The 23,614-nt window shown below is 45.8% G+C and overlaps 1 long non-coding RNA gene across 9 annotated transcripts in view; it reads right to left on the bottom strand.

Annotated features, from left to right (window-relative positions):
* The window catches only part of LOC146870524 (uncharacterized), a 169,164-nt gene that overhangs the window by 65,552 nt on the left and 79,998 nt on the right, over positions 1 to 23,614 (bottom strand). The window contains exons 2-4 of one of the 9 annotated variants that reach the window (XR_014978302.1): positions 15,278 to 15,370; positions 13,648 to 13,767; positions 12,285 to 12,640 (exon numbers count right to left, since the gene is read on the bottom strand). The exons of the other annotated variants lie outside the window; for them this stretch is intronic. This is a non-coding gene — a long non-coding RNA (uncharacterized LOC146870524). Of the gene's footprint in view, positions 1 to 12,284; positions 12,641 to 13,647; positions 13,768 to 15,277; positions 15,371 to 23,614 lie in introns of those variants that run through there. 9 annotated transcript variants of the gene reach the window in all.

Genomic DNA, 23,614 nt, shown 5'->3' with positions numbered 1-23,614 from the left:
CACACTCACACACAACCACACACACAACCACACTGTTGCAGGGATTCTGCTCATGCACAGAACTATGCGCAGGAAACAAGGACCTCAGTGAATTGTGGTGTACCAAAAACTCAACTCAGAACCCAGAACCCCTATCCGACCAGCATCAGTGTCCCATTCGTTATCCGTATTATCTCGGAGGTCCCAATGTATAGACAACCCAGAACAAGCGACTAAGAGTACTCTCAGGAATGGTGGGAATCAGAAATACCTGTTCGTAATTATTCTCATATCAGTCCACAACAAGAGTAATCAGAGACACGGTAAAGTTTAAAAGGTTTATTTTATAAACTACGTGTCCTAAGATGCAGTACTTTGGCTAACATAAGCAGACAAATGATTAAAATCAAAACCATCATCATTGTTACAATACCATAGAAAATGAAATGAGAAATCATAGTATAAATGACAGTGGAATACAGCCACCTTCCTTTCGCTAGTAAACTAATATTATTAGAATAGTAGAAGGTCTCTAGGCTTGAATGGGGAACCCCATACCGTAAAGATCAGCTTAGTGGAATCACATCACAGGATCAGGTGTACTCTGCTCCTGGGAAAGCTCTTCTTCAGAATGTGTGTAAAGCATGCAGTCTGCAATATTAAAAGCACTCGACTTTCAGGTATTTGCAGCTGCGTGCATGTTATGGGTAAATAGTGGGCCGATCAACCTGAACTCAAAAACATGCATTGTCTGGCGATCCAGACTGTTTCTTTACACAATGTTCAGACCAAGGTCGCAGCGTACGTCTAGGGATGTGAACAACAGACAGTTCTTGTGTGAAGAAAAAGGCGAGCAAGTAGTTTTCAAATAATACCATGTATCTGCAGTGTCGTGTGCAAAGGCAGCAAAAAGTGGCAAGATGGCTTTCTAACATCTAACGTGCTTATGCCAACATAGCAATGTATGTATCTAAATCGCAGCCCTCACTACAACCCCCTTGATCGGACCACTAGCAAAATAGGGATATAATAAGGGACGCAGAGTTCAAGTTTGATAGAACAGAACTAAGGGCACGAATTGGAAATCCATATAAAAGGCAGTGAAGGTTCGAAGGCAAAAAAACGATAAAAGGAAAAAAAATTGAATGGAAAAATTAACGGCAAGGCTCAGAGAGCCCGAATGTCGAATAAAAAACCAAAAAGTTTGTGCAAAGGAAAGTTGGACGACATCCAAGTTAATCCATCAATGTATAGGCACAGTAAGTAGCAACAGCTTCCAAGAGGAAGTCATTGGAGTGTCCTGTAAAAGTGTCTGCCATCCAGTCTAGTAAGGCAAATGAACATACATGTTCCTCAACAACTGGGGCCTCTATTACAATCAGAGGACAACTGGCGTGTTCTTCAAGATAACTCTGTGCCAGGAAGTCATATGCAGCCGTACCGATGTCCCAATTCCCCAGGACTCCATGTGCCGCTCCACAGGCCATAATCCTGATGCCTGAACAGTCCAACTCATGAGCCACTAAGGGACTCATTAGTCGATCATAATCCGGGGCAGGAGACGCCGAGTTCAACAAGCACAAATCCAGAGCCCATTCGAATGGACAATCTAGGCAATGAAAAACAGGTTGTACGCATGTAAAGTAGGAAAACCGGAAGGACAATCCATAGGCTATGCTTAAGGTTGCCAGTGGCAATGTTCTATAATATTCAAGCATCCGGTTATGAAGATGGAGCAGGCTGTCGTGTGATACAAACTGTGCAGCCATTGCGTAGTAAGCAGACCAACAACAGCACCCCAGCCACAAGGGCGAGAATCAACGGGAGACCGCCAACGACGCTGGAAAAAATAGAATGAAAAAATGCCGGTATCACACCAAAAATAGTTTGGAAGGAGGTCACGAGGCCGGAGCCCACAATTTTGAAAAAATGTGCCAAGCCCGTTTTTGACAAGGCATTAAAGATAGTTTGAATCAGGGCACCAAAATGAAGTGGGAGGTCAGTATTCAAAAGCGCTTGCACCTCGGTGCGCATATTTGCTACGTGAAGGACAAATGTTTCCCGGGAAGAAGTCAGTGCGACTTCTTTTTGAGACAATAGTGCCCTTATTCTGCTCATCTTGTTGAACTCCGCTTTCAAGGTTGGAATGGAAGGCCAGATGGATACATCTAGCAGCCCATGCGGGGGGGGGGGGGGGAAGGACATTCTTACAGCAGACTACTCTCTGTGATACATTCACTATGTAGGGAATTCCCACTAGCATCCCACAGCAAGCCTCATTATTTAAAAGCAAATAACTACCGTTAGCTAGCAGCGTGAAAGAGGGTATAATAGCTGGCACTGGAATCTCTTCCAGGGCGCAAGCTAAATTAGGAGCGTGCACATTGCATGCGCCATGCAATTGAATATGCTTACAGACTACAGAGTGATCAGGTGTGGAAGTGCATTCCTCACCTTTCAAATAGACCTCTTTACCGTCTCTCATGCACCTGTATGTAAATGGGAGTGACCAGTTGTTCATACCTACCTAGGGCATAATGTTTCATGCAGGAACTGAATTTAAACATAGGAAACGGCAATGTGATTAACCCGTGGATAAGCCACACAGCGGAATTCAATTCGGCCAGAGAGAAAGGCAAAGGTTCTTTTCAATATGCAGTAATGAGTATGTCGCAACCACACACACAACCACACATACATCCACTCACACAACCACACACAACCACACACACAACCACACACACACAATCACACACACAACCACACACACAACCACAGACACAACCACACACACAACCACACACACACCCACACACACACCCACACACACAACCACAAACAACCACACACACAACCACACACACACAACCGCACACACACAACCACACACTCACAACCACACACACACAAGCACACCCAACCACACATCCACACTAGGCCTGGGCCAAAATTCCGTTCCGTTCGCGGAAATTGCAATAATTTGGCATTTTCGCGTTCCGCGGAAAGCGCGAAAATGTCAAAATTTCCGCATTCCGCAGCTTAGCGATAATTTGTTTCTTGCTCGCGCTGTAAAAAAATACATTCTTGCGTGCGCGCGATCGCCTTACCTGAATCCCCGCGTTCACTGACAAGTTTTCCCGACCCGGTCGCGTTCTCCACGAGATATTGGATTGTTGGTAGTCATTTTGCGCTGTCTCGCAACAGTTTGCGCTCGCATTGTCACGCGATGACGTCATTTGTTGCGCGAACACGTCATTCTTCTCGCGATCATGCACCGCGCGAGTATGAGAAGATAGAGATCTCGAACACGTCATTCTACACCACGAGCGAGAGGGTGAGGACGCGGGCACGTCTAATCGAACGCGAACAGGAGAAAGAGACCCCAAACACGTCATATCCAACGCGACAGGGACGAAGAGAACGCGATCATGTCATTTTCGACACGCCGGCGGAAGTAATGTGAAGCTCGAGAACTCGAACATGTAAAATTTTCAATTTGGAGAGGAATATCAGCTCTAGCAGCATGAAACCTTCTGCAAATGCTGATTTTGGATGAAAACAACTCCTCACATTGACATTTGGCTGTCCTTTTTTGTGCAAGGAGTCCTTTTTTAAAAAGGTGGGGAGAGGGAGGAAGTGACACAGAATCTCCAACTTCCTGTTCCTGTCCAGCAGGCTCCTCCCAGTGCTTTGTCCATCTCCTGCTCATTCTGCCTTTGGATTTGGAGCTGGAAAGATCACTCGTTTTGCCTGCTGCATCATTGCAATTGGGTTTGAGGATTTTTGGAATAGGATATTTTACAAGTAAGTGGTTATTGTGTCTGTTTGATTGTGGGCATTGCAGTTGTTGTAACTACAATTTATTTTTGATAACTATCATCATTCCTTTTTTTTTTTTAAATGTTGTGGGTAGTAGTAGTAGGCCCGAGCTAGCCATGGGCATGGCCTCATGGGTGTGTGCATGATGAAGCAACTGTTCCTTTTGGTGTTTTTTGAATGCATTTCATTTTCAAGCATCATTTAGGGCATGGATGGCATTGGATTGAGTTGGGGAAGTGTGTTTTTTTGAGGTGGCCTTTCTGATGTTGTTGGGCCTGGCCATGTGGCTGGTGGCCATTTCGAAGCCTAGGCCTGCAAGCTTGCCTGGCCTTGTCTGCCAACAGGCCTGCTTTCATCCACTAGGATCAGAGCAGGTAGCCACAGCTTTATTAATCTAGTGTTTTCTGTGTGGTCTGTTGAATTTAGACTTCATTTAGGGCATGGATGGCATTGGATTGAGTTGGGGAAGTGTGCTTTTTGGGGGTGGCCTTTCTGATGTTGTTGGGCCTGGCCATGTGGCTGGTGGCCATTTTGAAGCCTAGGCCTGCAAGCTTGCCTGGCCTTGTCTGCCAACAGGCCTGCTTTCATCCACTAGCATCAGAGCAGGTAGCCACAGCTTTATTAATCTAGTGTTTTCTGTGTGGTCTGTTGAATTTAGACTTCATTTAGGGCATGGATGGCATTGGATTGAGTTGGGGAAGTGTGCTTTTTGGGGGTGGCCTTTCTGATGTTGTTGGGCCTGGCCATGTGGCTGGTGGCCATTTTGAAGCCTAGGCCTGCAAGCTTGCCTGGCCTTGTCTGCCAACAGGCCTGCTTTCATCCACTAGGATCAGAGCAGGTAGCCACAGCTTTATTAATCTAGTGTTTTCTGTGTGGTCTGTTGAATTTAGACTTCATTTAGGGCATGGATGGCATTGGATTGAGTTGGGGAAGTGTGCTTTTTGGGGGTGGCCTTTCTGATGTTGTTGGTCCTGGCCATGTGGCTGGTGGCCATTTTGAAGCCTAGGCCTGCAAGCTTGCCTGGCCTTGTCTGCCAACAGGCCTGCTTTCATCCACTAGGATCAGAGCAGGTAGCCACAGCTTTATTAATCTAGTGTTTTCTGTGTGGTCTGTTGAATTTAGACTTCATTTAGGGCATGGATGGCATTGGATTGAGTTGGGGAAGTGTGCTTTTTGGGGGTGGCCTTTCTGATGTTGGTTGTCTTAAAGACATGCTTTTGTTGTATGTGTCTGGTCACTGGTGTGTTGGTGTGCAATGCATGCACCCTGCAGACCTTTTTGGGGCCTGTGAATGTTCGTATTTACATTTTGTTGCATTAAAAAGGCAGAGCAGTGTGCTTTAGCATGCATCCTTTACCTGGCTTTTATAGGCCTTTTGTCATCTCAGGGTGTTTCCCAGGCCCCCGGCTTGTTTGTGATTTGTGAGTGTCCATGTGGGTGGTGGCCTTTTTTTGTGTTTGGACTGGTAGTTATTAGTGTCCTGCTTTTGCCATAGGCCTGCATGGTTTTCCTATTGGCTATTTGGCTTACTGCTTCCATCCATCCACCCCCTTTGCCAGCAGCAGCTCCATGGATGCTGAGATGCTCAAATAATTTATTGGCAAATAGGGTCCACCCCACTTCCATTACATTTTTATTTTGGTGGTTATTATTATTAACTTTCCTATCCTTCCTGAGAGTGTAGTGTGTGGCTGTACACAGTATGATATCACATAGCCCTAGTTAAAAAAAAAAGTCATAAATGGCTAGACTATCTTTTGTTTGCACTAGTACAGTACTAAGTAACTGAACCACAACAACAAATGCAACATTTCACTGATGTTCTTCTCCTGGCTTATTTGCTTTTAGGTGCACAAAAGACAGAGTAGGAGGTGTCATCAGCATCTCCCGGCTACCCGTTGTACTGCCAGGCAGACAGAAGTCCTGCTGCGCATCACGTCCACGTGTGACCAGAACTTGTTGTGCATCTGCATCCTGCCTGACATCTGAAGATGGCCCCAAAGAAAGGTACCAGGTCCAGTACCAAGAAAGTTGCCGGTGAGAAGAAGGAACAGAAAAAGGAAGTGCCATTAACCATGACTGGTGGTGTGCCGGCCAATGTTTTTTTTGCCACCAAAAAAGTTACGCCTGCAGCAGCGTTGTCCGGGAACCAAGCTGGGAGCAGCACAGCGGTCCAACCCCACCAACCTTAGGTGTCGCAGAGGTAGCCAGTCGACTAACGAGCAGCGATGTTGAAGAAATGTCATTACCGCAAAGTAGTACACAATCAAGTTCAACGCAGGCACAAACTCAGCAGATCAGTGTGCAGCCGCAACAAGAACAGCAGCAGCCACCGCAACAAGAACAGCAGCAGCAGCCGCCGCAACAAGAACAGCAGCAGCAGCCGCCGCAACAAGAACAGCAGCCGCCGCAACAAGAACAGCAGCAGCCGCCGCAACAGCCAACCATAGTAGTTGTTGCTCGTGATGTAGGGGCATTTCAGGAAATCGAGCTTCCTGCAGACAAAGTGGAGCAAAGTGAAACCACTGTTTCAGAAGATCTATTGTCTTCCAGACCACCAGCAAGGAAAAAGAGGCTTAGTCCATCATCTTCTTCTTCAAGCCCCGCTTCTGATGATCGTGATGCCACTTGGCTACCACCAGCTCAGTCTGAGAGTGATATACGCCACAAGACAATGCTTCTGAAAAGGAAGGTCCCAGAAAAACTTAGAGTTATGGAGGTAGATGTAGAAGAGGGGGGTGATGATGTTGATAAAGACGAGCCAGCCATCACACACATTACTCCCGCCCCAAAGGGATTGGAGACCAACATTCTCACCCTATCCAGAAAGGCTGCTACTGAGCGGGATGTAGCACGGATATCACCAACACAGGTTACACCACCACTACCTCCAGCTGCCATATTTTCCAAGGCCCGGCAGGGACCTACATCCAGCTCAACCATCTCAGTAGGTAGTGGTAGTAAAAGTCACAGTGTAGGTGCACAGGGTCACATTTCAAGCACCCCCTCCAGTTCATCTGGTGTTGAAAGTGGAACATCCAGCAGTGCCAGAAAGTTCTCCTCCCCAGTTTGGGACTTCTTTGCTGTTAGCACCAAGGAGGAGAACGTTGCTATCTGCTCAATTTGTCGTCAAGATGTCCGGCGTGGTAAGCTTGGTACAAACTATGGTACCGGAGGACAAGCAAGTCATCTAAGAATACACCACACTATCGTGTGGGAGGATCACCTACTTAAGTTAAAAGAAAGTAGAAAAACTCAACCCATTGAAGTTGGTCAGGATGAATCAGGGAGCGATATTATTGTGGTGGCAGGTGAAGAAGAGGGAGGCATTTCTAGCCCTGTCCCCAGTAGTGCAGTGGTAACGCACACATCCTCCTCAGTAACATCAGAGTGGCACCGCAGTAAGAGCCATACTCAGAGTCAGGGTGAGACACCAAGGCGACCGATTACCTCAATGAGACAATCTGTGTCGTTGAGCCTTAGTGGGTTAATGAAAACAGCACCACAAAGGAAAGTAATCAAGCCTACCATTGAGAGCATGTTTAGGTTGGAGGGGCAGTTCCAACACAACCACCCAACGGCACGATTGTACAATGCGAAGCTGGCTAAAATGTTAGCGCTGGACCTTCTTCCTTTTTCATTTGTGGAAGGGGTGGGTTTTCTTGAATTTGTGTCTGCCATCTGCCCTAAATGGAAGGTTCCCAGCCGGTCCTATTTCGCAAGAATTGCTGTTCGGGCACTACATCATGATGTGCTGGAATTGGTTGGACAAGCTTTGCAGCAGAGTGCTGTGCACAATATCCACCTGACAACAGACATGTGGACCAGTTGCCAAGCCACAGATTACATGTGCATCACTGCACACTGGATCTCTTTTGTGGGGGTTAGAGATAAGCTATCTGCACGAGGTGTTGTTGACACAGCTGCGATTTTTGAAGATACTCGGAAACATGCAACTGTAGCCATGTTCGCCATGGAGAAATCTCATACGGCTGAAAACATTTTACACGAGTTTCGCACCAAGGTTTTGGAAAGGCTACGGCCCAGAGGGCTTGGTATTGGTTTTGTTGCCACAGACAATGGCAGTAATGTACTAAAGGACATGGAACTTGGTTCCTATTTCAGGGTTCCGTGTTTGGCGCACTGCTTAAACATTATAGTTCAAGACTTTCTTAAAAAAGAACCCATAGTCAGCAATTTACTGGCCATCTGCCGAAGAATATGCACTAATTTCAGCCATTCTTTTAAAGCTCAGAAGCAGCTGAGGATCATCCAACGTGAACAAAGGATGCCAGTCAAGGCACTCATCTAGGAGGTGGCAACACGTTGGATCTCAACGTATTACATGCTTGATCGTCTGTACGAACAGTACAGGTCACTCCATGAATATGTCTGGAACAGAATCGGGGATGCTAGTGTTAAAGGCATGAACCTTGAGATGGATCAATGGACCCTAATTAAATGCCTGACTGAGATGCTGTGTCCTTTTGAGGTCTTCACACGTGAAGTCAGCAAGGAGGACTGTACAATGGGCCAAGCTATCCCATTATTGCAAATGCTAGAGCATGAGCTGAATAATGTGTCTGAATCATACAAAGGTGTAGAGGACAGAAGGCAAGCCCATGACTTGGTGGAGAGCTTATCCGGCGCTTAGCTGAAAATGTAAGGATATTTTGTCACAAGAACATTACATTTGTGCCACAATTCTGGATCCACGTGCAAAATTAGCACTGAAGACATTCTTTGCTTTTTCCGACATTGATGTTGCCCGCTACAAAAGTTGAATAGCTGAAGCAGCCAGTAAGTTGGAAAACGAACGGCAGCTAATTAAAAGCCCGCAAGATCAACCCACAAGAAGTACTGAAGCAGGCCATGCAGGATCAAGTGCAACTTTGTTGGCTGAGGGCAGTGCGTTTGGATCACAATGTCTACACTCACCATCACTATCGACCACAGAAACAATAACTGGATCATTAGACCAAGTACAATCATTATCATTACAGGATTGGTATCTAAAGTTAGGCCTTAATAAGCAAGGTGCTGATGCACAGCAAAAACAGCACGAAAGCTTACCAGCAGCAACCCTGAACATTGAGCGGATGGTCCAGGCCTATCTGGACGACCCAACAGAGGTGTACATTGATCAAAACCCATTGCAGTATTGGTATAGGAAAAGGTCTGAATGACCACAGCTCAGCAGGCTGGCGATAAGCTATCTGGCTTGCCTGTCGCAAGTGTCTCTTCCGAACGTGTTTTCAGTGCTGCTGGTTCCATTGTAACATTGAGAAGGACCAGTCTATCGCCAAAAAACGTGGAGAAGTTAACAATGATCAAAATGAATCAGCACTTCATACCACCGAATTACACAATACATGAAGCAATGGAGGAAGCTGAGGACAGCGGCTCAGGTGACGGAAGTATTGTGTCAGATGATTACCTACTACTGGCTGAACCCCCAGAGTTTGAGGACGAGCTATACTTCCATGACAATTAGGCTCGCACTTACTGTCTTCCTCCCTTTTTTCCCCCCTTTATGTGTCTGTCGTTCCAGTTATAAACTTGTGAATCACAACAAATCCATTACCACCGTCTTCTACTCTTCTAATTTAATATACAAGTTTCAGGTGTCTGCTATTTGACAGTACAGTCCTCCAAATCCAGCTCCTCCGCTCCATCATACTGAATCTCCTGCTCAATTCCATTTCCCTCATGAATGATGATTGGATGATGGTAACAACAAATTCAAACTTTCCTAGTCCTTCCAAAAGAAGTGGAGCATGAATCAGATGACTACTATAGCTATCCTCCTTTCAGAGCCGAGAGAGACTGGCCATTAACTGAAAATAAGATGGAACAGGTAATGATTGATGCCATGCATTGGACGCAGAGTCGCAGACTGAATGATTTAGATTTTGTTGTGTTTGTTGTGCATGAATTTATGTAATTGTGCACTGCCACTAATCAACTTTCTACAGAACACACTAAACTTAATGCAAGGTAAATTCAATTGTCCCCTTATTGCAAATATTAAATTTGTACTTCTCCTACAGCTAGGTGATACATTTCTTTTAATTCAATACAGGAAGGGGACTCACTCAATCTGCGCAATGAGTATGATTGACACAACAGCACCGTCCATCATGATGATGGCGAAATAGACGGCCCGTTAACTTAAGATGAGAAGGAACAGGTAATGACAATTAATGGCATGCATTGGACACCTGACTCTGAGCGATTGGTCTTTGTGTTTTTGTTGTTTGTTTGTTGTGCACAAAGTGAAGTCAAAGTGTACTAGTAATCTATCTTTCTGTACACAATAAAGAATGACTCAAGTCAGTAATATTTATATTTCTACTCTTGTTGTGTCATAAAAATTTTACTTATACTGCAGGCCGATCTTCACAGTCAGTCAGAAAAAGTATTGGAGATGATGATGAAGTCAGGAGGACGTTTCATGAGTGGCATAAAACGGAAAAGCATAAAGGTAAACACGTCAACAACAACCACAGCAGACACAAATGTCTGTGTAGAAGTGGAATAGAGTGTAGCGGTGGGATGACTGCAGTGCATTGATTTTACTAACTGAAACTGTAAAATGCAATGTTTGGAATGGATAATATGCTTTGCGTTTGTCCAACTCTTTGAGAAGAAAAAAAAAGGACTCTAAAGTGTTAACGTAGGATGTGCTACTGCTAAGCACTGTGGGCCTGCTCTCTCCTGTTAATGTTGAAGGTCAATGCTGGAAACAGACTAGAGTAGTAGAGATGATGCATACATGCCACCTCGGAAAGTGTTCTTGTTGCACTACACCATAACTTGTGCATTTGTTTTAACTTTCTTTCTCAATATCCCCTTTGGTTTTCCATCTACAATTACAGGCCGGGCCTTGCCCTAAACTTTGTAAAACATTACAATGCATAATTACCTTACCAATAAATCACCTTTTTTTTTCCAGCCGGGCAGTGGCGAGTGGCGAGGCGACACACCCAAGATTGATGGACGAGAGGAGCAAGAGGAATGCCGAGATGCAAATCCAGTCCACATTTTTGACCAGGATAACACAGTAACAGTATCCACTTTTATCTTCTTTTAAATAATTTGATTAATATTTTGTATACAATCTTTACAACAGTGTGTTCTTGGAGTTGTTATTATCATCATTAGGTTTGCTCTGGGTTTACGATTCTTCCCTACCAATATTTCTATTTGCTATCTGTAAAAGTATTAAGGCCGGAACAGAACAAGAACTAGAAGTGTATGTAATCCGGGTCTCTCATCATCATGCATGCATTGCCTTTTTCTCCCTTAACATATGGATATGGTAGTCTTCAATGATTGTCGTTTGTTTGTCTATGTATGCATACTGTTTTTCTATGTCAAACCTTTCCCAGAAAACCCCTTCCCATCCATTCAACAAACCCTAACCCTCTTCCCCCGGGCGGTGTGACTTATTTTCGAGGTGTAACTAAATGAAATGTACACCAATACTTAATCACACACTTGCTGGGGCGGATGTGGTGAAAGCAACACTACTTCAATTTCAAGGCAGAGCGATGATCTTCTTCTGCTTGCCCACCCATGAGTAGGATATTTCAGAAGTTATTTTATTTAACAAAGGAACATATACCTCAGCATGAATTGCCGGCATTGATTGGATTTGTTTGTTGCCATTCCTCATATACATCACTAACTGTTAGGCTGTAGGCCTAGTCAAGTGACTCGACACAACTATAGTTTGTAACTGTCTAGTAGGCTATCCCAACCACCATTATGTTTTTTTGTCAAATATTTGAGCATATTATTGTTGCTCGGTAAGTTCTGTACTGTACTTCATTCTACTACTCCTCTAACAGTCTCTCAAAGGCGATTGACTGTCTCCTTTTCTTTTTTTGCAAATGCTGCCGCCCTGCCAGTGTCTACTACTACTACTATGCTACCACCACCACCACCACCCCAATCATGGCATGTATGAAAAAGGAAACCATCTTCACCATGCAGCCAGTGCTGTGCCACAGTTGGACATAAACATCAAGCACCGGTAAGAGAGAAGTTTGGGGTAGGCAGAATTAATAATGGACATGTTGTCAATGATTTCATTTTCACACACCAGTACAAAGAATGCATAGACTAGAGGACAGACTGAAAGTACTAGAAGGACAAGTCAATGAGTGAGGTGTGTCGCATCTATCTGTTTGTGTCTTATACAGGCAGCCAATTATTTAAATCAAACACAGGCTATGGGCGGCAATGCACCAGCAAGGAAACAGTGTGACGTAAAACAGTTACCCCACCTACAAAACATTAACATTGCATGTAACATAGAAAAATATATTTAATTTACCCTAACAAAAATAAACTAAACCCACAAAAGCTGACCCACCCCCCTCCCTAACCCCAACCAATGTCCATAGGAGAAAAAAGTCTGTAACGCCCAAACAAATTCCCACCCACCCAACCAACCAAACAAGAATTAAAAAAGGGGCAGAACAGGATGACAGGGACTAAGTGGTGGGGCGGGACTCAAGGAGGACACGCATCTGGCGCATCTGGCCCTCTAAAGAGGCGACGCGGCGTCTAAGGGCACGGCAGTTGCAGCCACAGTGGGGGGGGGCACCGGAGATGGCACTACGGTGGCGGCGGGCAGCCGCCAGACGGTGGCGCCATACCGCTGGAGGGCGGTGGCTGGGGCCCGGGGCACTGGAGGAGGCTTCAACAATTGCTGCCGCAGTCTCCTCCTCCTCCTCGGCTAAGACCACCAGCCACCGGTATTCCCGCTGGATGGCCGCCAGCTTCCGGCGCCGTGCCTTGGCGGCCAACTCCTTTCAATTTTGTTTCGGAGTAGCTGTGTATCAAAAAGAAAAAAACAAGACAATTGTAAAATATACTCTTAGAAAAACAGTAAGACAAGTTAATTATTTATACACATAGTGGCATGGTAGAGTAGCACTATAAAGCACATAACATAACATTTTAAATCTCGCCCGTCCTTCTTCCTTCCACCCGTCCTTCTTCCTTCCACCCGTCTTTCACTTTTTAGTTGAACAGTGCACCAGGTGCTCTTCTCCATAAAACTTTCAAAGCGGAGTTGAAATCAGATAGATGAGGCCATTGGTTACTCAATACTCCCGCTCCTATGCCAATTAAAGGGAATTCTAGTCTTCTAGTTCACTCTTCAAACGTCACCAACAACTCATACTTACTTACGACATCGGATAGCGGGTGTACTTTGTCCGCCCGCCATCATCACGCTAAAAAGGGTGGGGGTCCCGTGGGGACAATTAATTAGGATGATGCGCCCGGCACAGTGGTGGGCGCATCCTATTTTTTTTTTTACATTCTGGTTGGCGTTGCCGAAAGCAATGCTAAAAATACATGTTGTGCTGCTTTTCCAAGCACAACATGACGGGCCCCGCACGGAGCCTGTCACGTTTTGCTTTGAAAGGCGGGGGGGTACCATAGCATAGGTACGTAACCTCCATGGGGGCCCCCAAGCATACTCTGCAATGTCTGCATGCCTTTCCGTGGCGGACGGCAATGCCGCCACGCAAAGGCATTCCAAAATGCAGATTATATGGCTGGCGGTGTGTTCAGAGAGACACCACCGCCATATTGAACCCTTTTCCGCCTGGTCGACATGTGGGGGGTCTGAATTTTTTCTACAGGGATGGCGGGAGGTTAGCCCCTGCGGTGTCGGCAGTGAATTTCAGACGGCCTGGCGGGGGCAATACGCCCACCATCCTAATGGGGCCCTAAGTCACAACTGTACAGTATACATATACATACAGTACACCCTTGCAGTGAGTGTACTGTCAAGTTCAACAATAGTTAAGGATTATGAATCTAACTTACCACCGCCTGCCACTGGTGCTGCCACTCCCCCTACTGCTCCGTTGCTATCTGCAGCAACTGCCGCATCCTCGCCCTCCGCGTCGCCTTCGCTGGCCCCGGCAATGGTGGTCGGTAGTGCGCCTAGAAAACATTACACATTTATTAGGCGTCATATACACCTCCCCCCTATTGATCAGTAGCAAGGTTGAAAAATGAGTTAATACTAACATACATCACTAGTACAAATCAGGTAGTAGTAGAGTAGACACTAATAGTTATATATGATCATTGTAGCCTTTGCTTAATTAGCCCTAGCCATGCTACCATTTTACCTTTGTGTCTTTTATTTTTGCACATGTGACGTTACCTTGCAGCTTCTTGTATAAGACACCTTTGAGCCCACATGACCTGCCTCACACTGCTACTGCGTACAAGCGGTCAACAAAAACATTAACAAGCCACTTTTTTAGGAAGTACTGGTGTACTACTGTTACTGTTAGTCCATATTGCTTATCCATAAATGCTACACTTTTTGGCACGGCTGAGAAATGCTTGCAAGTTGCAATATACTAACGCAAACCGTTTCATTTTTCGCATTACAGACGGAAGATTCCCTTCTAAGAACCAGAGCTTCTGAATGATGCAACAACTACCAGTACTAGGTTCTTCTAAGGTGAGGGGTCCCTTCACTCACATATTCATTTATAAATTTATATAAACTAAATTCCTAGGGGATGGTGGTCCTGCCTTCCACCACTGTTCAGTTATCATGATTTAATCACCAACTGTATAAGTGTAACAATGTATATTGTTTTAATGTTATTGATTTTCCGGTTGGTGCTACATTTTATAATAAAACAGTGTACAGAGCTTCTCAATTTGAAATAAACATTTTGAACTTACATAGACTTGGTGGTATTTGGTGTGGACTAACTTACACGAGTGAGCAAATTAAAGTAAGCGTGTGCATGTGCATTGCTTCCATGACTGAGAGGTTGGGTGTGTTATGTTCTGGGTTGTCTACTTGTTGGGTATCTTGGGGGGAGGGTTCCGAGACCTAATAGTTATGACAAGACAGTACTATAGTCAAGCAGTGGAATTGTGGTGGGTGCGGAATTTCTGATTGAAATGTGCGAGGAAGGTCCAACCTACCATCACCAACATCCTATTTTCTGGTGCAAATGTCTGTGTATGTGCAAGGTCCCTACAACAGTAGTATGTCCTATAGGCTATCATATCAAAATAGTAATAAATCTGGTAGGGCTGTTGTGAATTTTCAAAGCCTCAAGATTAACAAAGACTCAAGATCAATAAGAGTAAAAGTAGTACAAGACGACGACCCAAAGGATTGGACTCAATGGCTCGAGCTACTGGTGAATATGAGTTTTATATTACAACCTTTCACGTAAAGAGTGGCACTGGCCAACTGGGCAAGACTAGCTACTACAGTACAGACAGACTGATAGTATGTAGTAGTAGTAGTACTGAGAGTCATCATAGCGGAGGCAGGGATAAGATTTTTGAAACCATACAGATCGAAGGATAATTGGTGGTAAAAAAATAGCATTTGGAAACAAACAATAGTTCGTGAAAAATATGGGGCAGTAAAAGTTATGGAATAAGAAATATTGTTAAAAACAAGAAGACTTACTGGGGCCAGCAGAGGAGCCCTCAGCGGTGTCCTCCTGGTGGTGTTCTGACTGTCCCGCCGACTGCCCACTCCCTGTCTGTCTGCCCCTGGGTGCTGATGAACAGGAAAGATATAAGAAAGAGACAAACATTGATGGATGGTGTCAAACAAATACAATATTTTTCAACAACGGTCAAAAAACACTTATGTAAACAACAATTGCAATAACTAAATTGACGGATCTCATCTGGTCCACAAGTAATATCGGGGGATTCGCAGTTCGACTACTTAAGTTACTATTTATCAACAGTAATCCAGTCTTCCATTCTGATTCCAGAATACTAAGTTACAACTAAGCCTAAGTACAACGTACCACCCAACCTAGCCCACCTATTCCAGGCATGCCAATTGTACATTAAGTATGCATTTGCACTGTATTCCTCAACAATGCATATGGTCAAATCATGGAGGACACATGACTAAATTTTTTGTATACACCAAATTTTGGTTTGATTGATGCTGATCTGCTAGTGCTAACTGCTAAGCCTACCACCACTCATTGAACAAACTAGAAAAGGTTCTAATAAAGATTGCCGTACTAGCAGCACGTCACGTAACTGAGTGAGGGGGCATCACGCATACCACTAACAAATTAGAAGCTCATACAAAGTACCTAAACCTAAGTATCAATCCGCCCCTATCTATTAGTGACACGACAAAGTAAGGAGTGGACCAGAGTCACTGTAGCATTACGTAACTTAATTTCTCTAAAATAAACTCGTAAAGAATCACGCTAAGCAAGCGCAAACGCAAAGCTGCAAACAAGTAAGATTAGTAGCAGCGCAGAAGAGCACCTGTGTCATAATCACAGAAGACTTTTAAACGTTATTAACCTGGAATGTATTGTAAGCAGCAACATTCTAGCTGGTTGGAACGAAAAAAGATATTCGCAATATATAACACAGAGCAGAAGAACAGACACAAAGTTGTAATAATTAAATAGGTACTCACCAAGCCCCGGGACCTCCACTCCTAGCAGGTCCAGCAGGTCCTGCTCACGGTCCAGGATGTCGGACCACCGGTGCGTCAGCTGCGCCTGGGTGCGCCGGATGCCAGAGAAGCGCGACACTGCCCGGCGCACCTTCCCCCACCGCTGCCGACGCTCCCGGAGTCCGTACCCGGACCCAGGCCTGCCACCTGCTGCCAGGGAGGTGGCGCTGCACAAAGAAAATTAGTGCAGCCAACTCCACCTCCCCAAATAAGGCCCGTGCCTGCACCCCTTGTGGGCGCCGCCTTCCGCAAGGAAGGCGGTCACGGCTCTGGCTGCGACGGCGAACAGCCCTACCCTTAGACATGGTTCTTGGGACGGGGCGGGAAAGAAAAGGTAAAAAAAATAAAGGAGTAAAGGAAATAAATAGCAGGCAATAGAAAGAGAGAAAAAGTAGCTAAAAAACAAAAAAAAAAGTAGACAAACACCAAAAATATAGAAGCAGGAAAATAGTTAGAGAAATAATAAGTAAGAAAGATCTATAAACAAAGGATTGAAAAGATTTTTGGAGGATTCAAAATCAGGCCCCAGAACCATGCAATAGAGTGAAAAACAAGATGGCCGCACCCATTGCGACCACGTGCGCAAGTTCGCGCAATATTTTCTCCCCGAGCAAGCAAAAAGCAACGCGATCAAGTAAAAGCGGTCGCGAACAGGAAATATCGACAGTGAACGGGCGCGAACATGCATTGCGCGACCCGGAACAGGAAGTAAGCATCGCGAGAGGGCGGGACAAGTGAAAACAAGATGGCCGCGCCCGTGAGTAACCGCATGGGTAAGTTGGCGACCCGCGATCACGCAAAAAATACCGCGCACAGGCGGGAAAAAAACTTCCGCGTCTTCGCGATATTTCCGGCGTGTTTGCGGAGATTTTTAACATTTCCGCGATAAATTGCGATAGTTAATATTGCAAATTCCACCCACCCCTAATCCACACACACCCACAACCACACCCACAACCGCACTCACCCCACAACCACACCCACAACCACACACAAAACCACACACACCACATACAACCACACAACCACACACACACACAACCACACAACCACCCATACAACCACCCACACAACCACACACACACACCACACACACACACACACCCACACACAACCACACCCACCAACACATCCACACACACACCCACAACTGCACCCACACCTACAACCGCACCCACACCCGCACACACAACCACACACACAACAACCACACACACACACAACCACACACACATCCACACACACACCCACAACCGCACCCACAACTGCACTCACACCCACACAACCACACACACCACCACACACACCACCACACACACACAACCACACACACAACCACACCCAACCACACATCCACACACCCACAACCGCACCTACACCCACAACCACACCCACACACACAACCACACCCACACACAACCACACACACACACACACAACCAACCACATAAACAGAACCACACACACACAACCACACAACCACACACACACAACCACACACACACAACCACACACACACACACACACACACAACCACACACACACACACAACCACACACACACACACAACCACACCAAGCATTGGCATAGCCAATAGGTCTCCCCTTTGGGACCTTATAAGTGTTTAGCCACACAACAGTTGATGTGGTTGCACCAAGGATATTGTGCTGCGTAACTAAATACTTAGAAGGTCCCAAAAGCGAGACCTATTGGCTATGCCAATGCTTGTTTTTATTGTTATGCACTTTGACGCCTACGGGCAGGATGTGCACTATTAAAAATCGTGTAAATGCATAAAATAAAAAGGGTGTGGGAGTAGGAGGTCCATATGTGCTTCTGGGGTGGTGTGTATGGTGGGTCCGACGAGCCCATCCTGAACAAGTAGGGCCGGTTTTGAGATCTGCCTGCCCTCCCCTGCTTCAGGGCACCAACACCTCCTTGCCATCTGCATACTCCTCTCGATGGGGGGCGGAGAATTGAAGGGGTTGGGGGGGCAAACTCCTTCAGCAGTTCACAGCACCGCACCCGGCCTGCCCAGAATGTGCTGGTACGAAAGGGGAGGGGCGGGCCTCTACAGAGGAGAAGGGCCTGTGTGTGCAGATAATGCCCATTCTGTGCACGGCCAAGGAAAGGGGTCGTCTCGCATATCCTTGTTTTTTTTTTTTTTTTAATCTCGCGCCTCTTCCAGCCTTGCGGGTTTTTTAACGTCCTGCGGGTTTTCAAACGCTTCACTCACAACCTTCGTTCATCGAGACAGCACTTCTGTGACGAACACAGAAGTACAAGGCTAGTTATTAATTTATATAGCGATTACTACCCCTAATGAGCATCGTGATTCAATTGTTTTGACTCTAAATGTGCATAGTTTTCAATGTCTACTATGCCTTTTATTAAAGCGCTCTGACATCAACTTTGACTACATGCGCACCATATAAAAGAAAACATTTCCTCAGTGTGAACCCTCTGGCTGTTCCTCAGACAGACCCCGTCCGCCACCCGTTCCCAGCAAGCACTTAAAGACAAGCCCACTGTGCAGGCTTCCGGCACAGAGGCCAAGCAATGAATGGTCATTATCAATTGCATGACTTTGTAAATGGTTAAAAGTTATTGGTTTTTATGTATACTTTTTGTATGTCTGTTTTTACCTATACTGGACGGTAGTGCAGTAAACCTTGCGTTTATTTTAAATTAAAATGCCCCTTTTGGAGGATGTTGGCTTGAATGTGGAGTGCTGCCTAAATAGATTTACGCAAGCGCCACGGCATTGTTTCATATTGTAACTCATTCCATGGGGACGACCATGCAGCACTAGGGCATCTGTGGGTGCATAGCACCCCTAATTCACAGTCCTTGCCCATTTCAAACTCAGAAAGATGAACGACAAGGCTGGCCCAGTAAGAATGTCCGTCTAAGCTGAATGATGTACACAGTAGCAGCAGGCGCGTTGACACGATGGGCTACACTGCCTCGCTTTGTATCCTGTTAAATGCATCACATTGAATGGTGTCACAAAAGCCTCAACTTTCTTTTGATATTCAAATCTCCCCACTCTGAACCCCATTCACCACGTAACCGGCCTCTGTCTTATTAAGGAGGAAGGGAGACGTGCAGAGTCAAATAAAGGTGTTAGTTTAAGTGGTTTTACCCCAAAATACTACACACAGCAAGAAAAACAAAAGTGTTCAGCCATACAACCATCGACATTCGCTCAAATCGTTATTAAATACAAAATCCCTAGCGGTTACTTCCTATTGCTCATTCTTGACTGAAAATAATGAGACATTAAAAATAAAACTGTCTCCAGGCGTTGAAGGGGCTCGTGCAACGCCTGGTGTTCAGGCAAGAAAAGGCAGTGCCAGGCTGCCCCGAGGGGGGTGAAGAAGGGAAAGGTGCAAACGAAGTGATAGGGAGAAAGACAACAACGAAAGACAAACAGGGAAAGTGGTGTGTGGTGTCCGATAGGAGGGGTTATGAGCCTGGGTGTGGTCCGCATTAAAATGCATTAATCACGCATTTTAGCACCTTACCCACCTGCACACTGTGAGAGAGAAGCAGGGAGTGACAGTGACTGTCAGAGTTGCATTAATAGCAGCGCGGCATCAGAGTGCTGTGAGCATATGGTGTTACAAGGCTCATACTGGCCACTCAAGGCTGTGTTAATAAATAAAATATTGCCTGACATGTTGAGAGATTGAGGATCATTAATACTATATATTGTAATTTTAGCAGCCTGTAACTCAGAACTGCTTCAGGCTCGTGCCGCAGTGGGCTCTGGGCTCAGCTGACTGTATTCAGCAGCTGAGACCCCACTGAGACTCGCTCATGTGACCTGCAGTAGTTCTTTCCGTGCTAGTAGACAAACTAATTTCCAAGGGTGACACCTTCCCTGACTGTTGCTGTATTTTTACCCACCTCTACTGTCATGGACCTTTCCTGCTATGGCAGCTTCTCATTCTGAACGCCGCGGGACTCGGAGAATCATGAATGGGCGCAGACAATGACACAGTTCATCTTCGCACCTTGCACCAGAATGGAGCCAATGGCTCAGGTCAGTAAAGTCCCCATGTGGACAGGACTGACCCTGTCTCACTATTCTGATGTCTCACTATCATGATGCCAGGGAAGAGGGTCCGGTCAGCTCAGGCTGTGGCAGGACGTTTTTAGGTCGAGCTTAAGGGCAGCGTGCATGCCCTGCTCGCTCTGCAAAGCATGCTGCATTGGAGTATGACTAGAAGCTCCGCCCACTCTCCACCCATATTTGTCATTGTCCTTCATAAATGCTGGCTTCTGATTCGTAAATAGGCTTGTTAGTCCCTCCTTGGTACCGCCTTGTCTGCTTTTGTTACCTCCCATAACGACTGGATCTTTTACTTCCATTGTTACACGGTCTGCGTTATATGTGGGTGAGCACTATTTTTTTTATTGACTATAGGGACAAACAATGGCGGCTGCTTTTCTGTATTTGGAGCGCGCCCACCGCTTTTCATATAGAGAAATATACCGCTTTAACTTTAAAAGCGACTGCCCCTACCCCCACATCACTCGGGGTACAATGACAAAGCTTTTTAAAAAATTATTAATACTTTTTAGAAGAACACGACACCTGCTTCAAGGACGTTGCACTCCATTTTCTTTTTTTTTTTAACTAAAATGTTGAGCGCAACGCTTGCTTCAGGGACACCGCGCTCTGTTTCTTTCTTTTTTGATTTTGTTTATTGGTGAGCACTGCGTCCGCTTCACGGACACTACGCTCTACAATACAATAGGTCTTGCTTTTGCTAAAGTTTGACCTACTGGTATTGTAAATGACAATGCCTTTTAATATTATAAAAGGCATTGCCATTTACAATGCCAATAGCTCAAAATCGCGAGACCTAGTGCATTGTAAATGCTTGTTTCCACAAGTCCCCCACCTTTGAGATTCCTATCAGGTCCCATTGTCGAAAGCCTTTGGTGTTGCGTAGTGTGCCAAATCTGTTTGTGTCCCATAATGGCATGGCCTGGATTATTACTCCCTCCCAGCCCAGCGCTCGTTGTGCCTCAAACCAGATTTGGATCGTGTGTGCCGCTGGACCTGTGAGGTTGTTTCTCTTGACCCTGTTGTATAGTGTTCCCATAACTCCTGCAGTACCCAGGAGGTGTCTATCCATGTGATATGCTGGGTCATCCTGGGGTACGTGCAACCAGTGATTTATGACAACTAATTGAGATACCCAATAATATAGTTTAATATTGGGGGAGGGCAATGCCACCGTCATACCAACTTCTTGTAAGTTTGTGCATGGCTATACGAGGCGTCTTGCCGTCCCATAGCAGACTGGTCACTTCTGCGTTTATTGCAGTAAAATATGCTGGGGAGACTGGGAATGGTGTATTTTGTAATGCATAGAGGAATCTGGGGAGTGCCATCATTTTAAATAGGGCTGCTCTTCCCAGCAGTGCTTGACGTCTCTATGGAATCGCATCAGGGGCTGTGTGACGTTTTCAGCCACGAATTGCGTGTGATCGTGGGTTATGTAGACTCCTAGGTACCTAAACCCCCTATCGGCTATCTGAATCTCACATCCCTGTGGGAGTCGTGGTGGGGAGCCATGGAGCACATAAAGAAGCGATTTTGCCCAATTGATAGTATATTCGGAGACTCGTCCATATGAGGTACATATGTCCAACAGGCAATTAATTGAGTGAGCCGGGGACGCCAGGTATAATAGGATATCGTCCGCATAGAGCGAAATGCAATCTTCCCATCCCATAGCCCATTTTATTCCACGGATAACCAGGTTTTGACGCACCCAGGCTGCCAACGGTTCCAGTACCAGTGCAAAGAGGAGCGGTGATAAGGGACATCCTTGCCGCATCCCTCTTCCTAGCGGAGAGTCTGTTGAAATGTGGCCATTCACTACTACCTGTGCCAATGGCTGCGTATATAGTAACTGGGCCCATGCGAAGAATTTGGGACCAAATCCCAAGTGTCGGAGGACAGCAAATAGGAAGGGCCATTCAACAAGGTTGAACGCCATTCGCCCATCAAGGAACAGAATAACTGCGTCCTCCTCTATTATGGATCTACGCGCTATAACGCCATGTAACCTTCTTAAATTAAGTGCGGTGTTTCTGTTTGGCATCAATCCGGATTGATCCGGATGGATCACCGTGGTAAGAAACGGCTGTAGTCGTGTGGCCAGTGTCTTTGCTAGTATTTACGCTTCCGCGTTAATTAAGGAAATCGGTCTATATGACATACATTGGCACGGTGGCTTGCCTGGCTTATGAATAGCCACTATGGTAGCCAGGCGCTGATCCCTGGGCAGGACTGACCTTCTCTAAGCTAGCATTGTACATGTTAAGTAAGTAAGTGTGGTGTGATTTGTGGTGCTGCTTTCTTATAGAACTCCATCGGAATTCCATTGTGCCCTAAAGCCTTTCCCGTGTGTAGTGTGCCAATTGCCAGTGCGAGTTCATCCGGGGTTAAGTCCCCCTCAAGAGCCTCAGCTGCAGTAGGGGACAGCGTGGGCTTTTTTTTATGTCTTTGAGGAATTCCAGATTATTTTCCACTGTGGCTGTAGCCGTTGGGGTGTATACCATTTTATAATGGGCTGCCAATGCATCAGTGATTTGCTGGGGTTCCGCCGTTATCGTACCATCTTCAAGCCGTTTCTGTGCTACCCATTTGCTAGCCCGCTCTTTTTTAACCAGCCATGCTAGAAGTTTACCCGCTTTGTCCCCTAATAGTGTGTTGTGTCTTTGTAAGCTTAGTTTTTGCCTCTTCCCATGTGTAGGCCTTGTACTCTTGTTGCGCTAGGTGAACCTTATGCATCGTTCCTTCATCAGGATCAGCAATATGCGCAGGCTCGGCCAGGGACAGCCCCCGCTCTAGAGTGTCAACCTGTTGTTGCTGTGCCCGTTTATGTCCCGTGATTAGAGAGATAGCCTGTCCGCGTAATACTGTTTTGTAGGCCTCCCACAATGTTGTCGGGGATGGGACTGAGTGCTGTTTTTCTGCAAAACAGTTCTTTGTCGTTTTGAGGAGGTCTTTACTAATCTTGTGATGTTGGAGGTAGCCGGGGTGTAAAGGAAACAGCCTGCTCCGTCACGGGGTGGAAGTTGCATATGTATTGAGCACTGGAGAGTGATCCGATATACCCCAGGACAAGTGTGTGATCTCAGTCACCCCCGTCTGTCCCGTCGCTAATGTAAAAATATTATCCAATCTAGAAAGGCTATTATGCACTCCTGAATGAAATGTGTATTGTTGCACTGTCGGGTATCTGGCTCTCCATATGTCAATGAGGCCTAGAGCCTCTATGA

This window comes from Triturus cristatus, chromosome 1_1, assembly GCF_964204655.1.
Source record: "Triturus cristatus chromosome 1_1, aTriCri1.1, whole genome shotgun sequence".
NCBI classification, from domain to species: Eukaryota; Metazoa; Chordata; class Amphibia; order Caudata; family Salamandridae; genus Triturus; species Triturus cristatus.
This window is presented reverse-complemented; position numbering and strand designations above follow the sequence as displayed.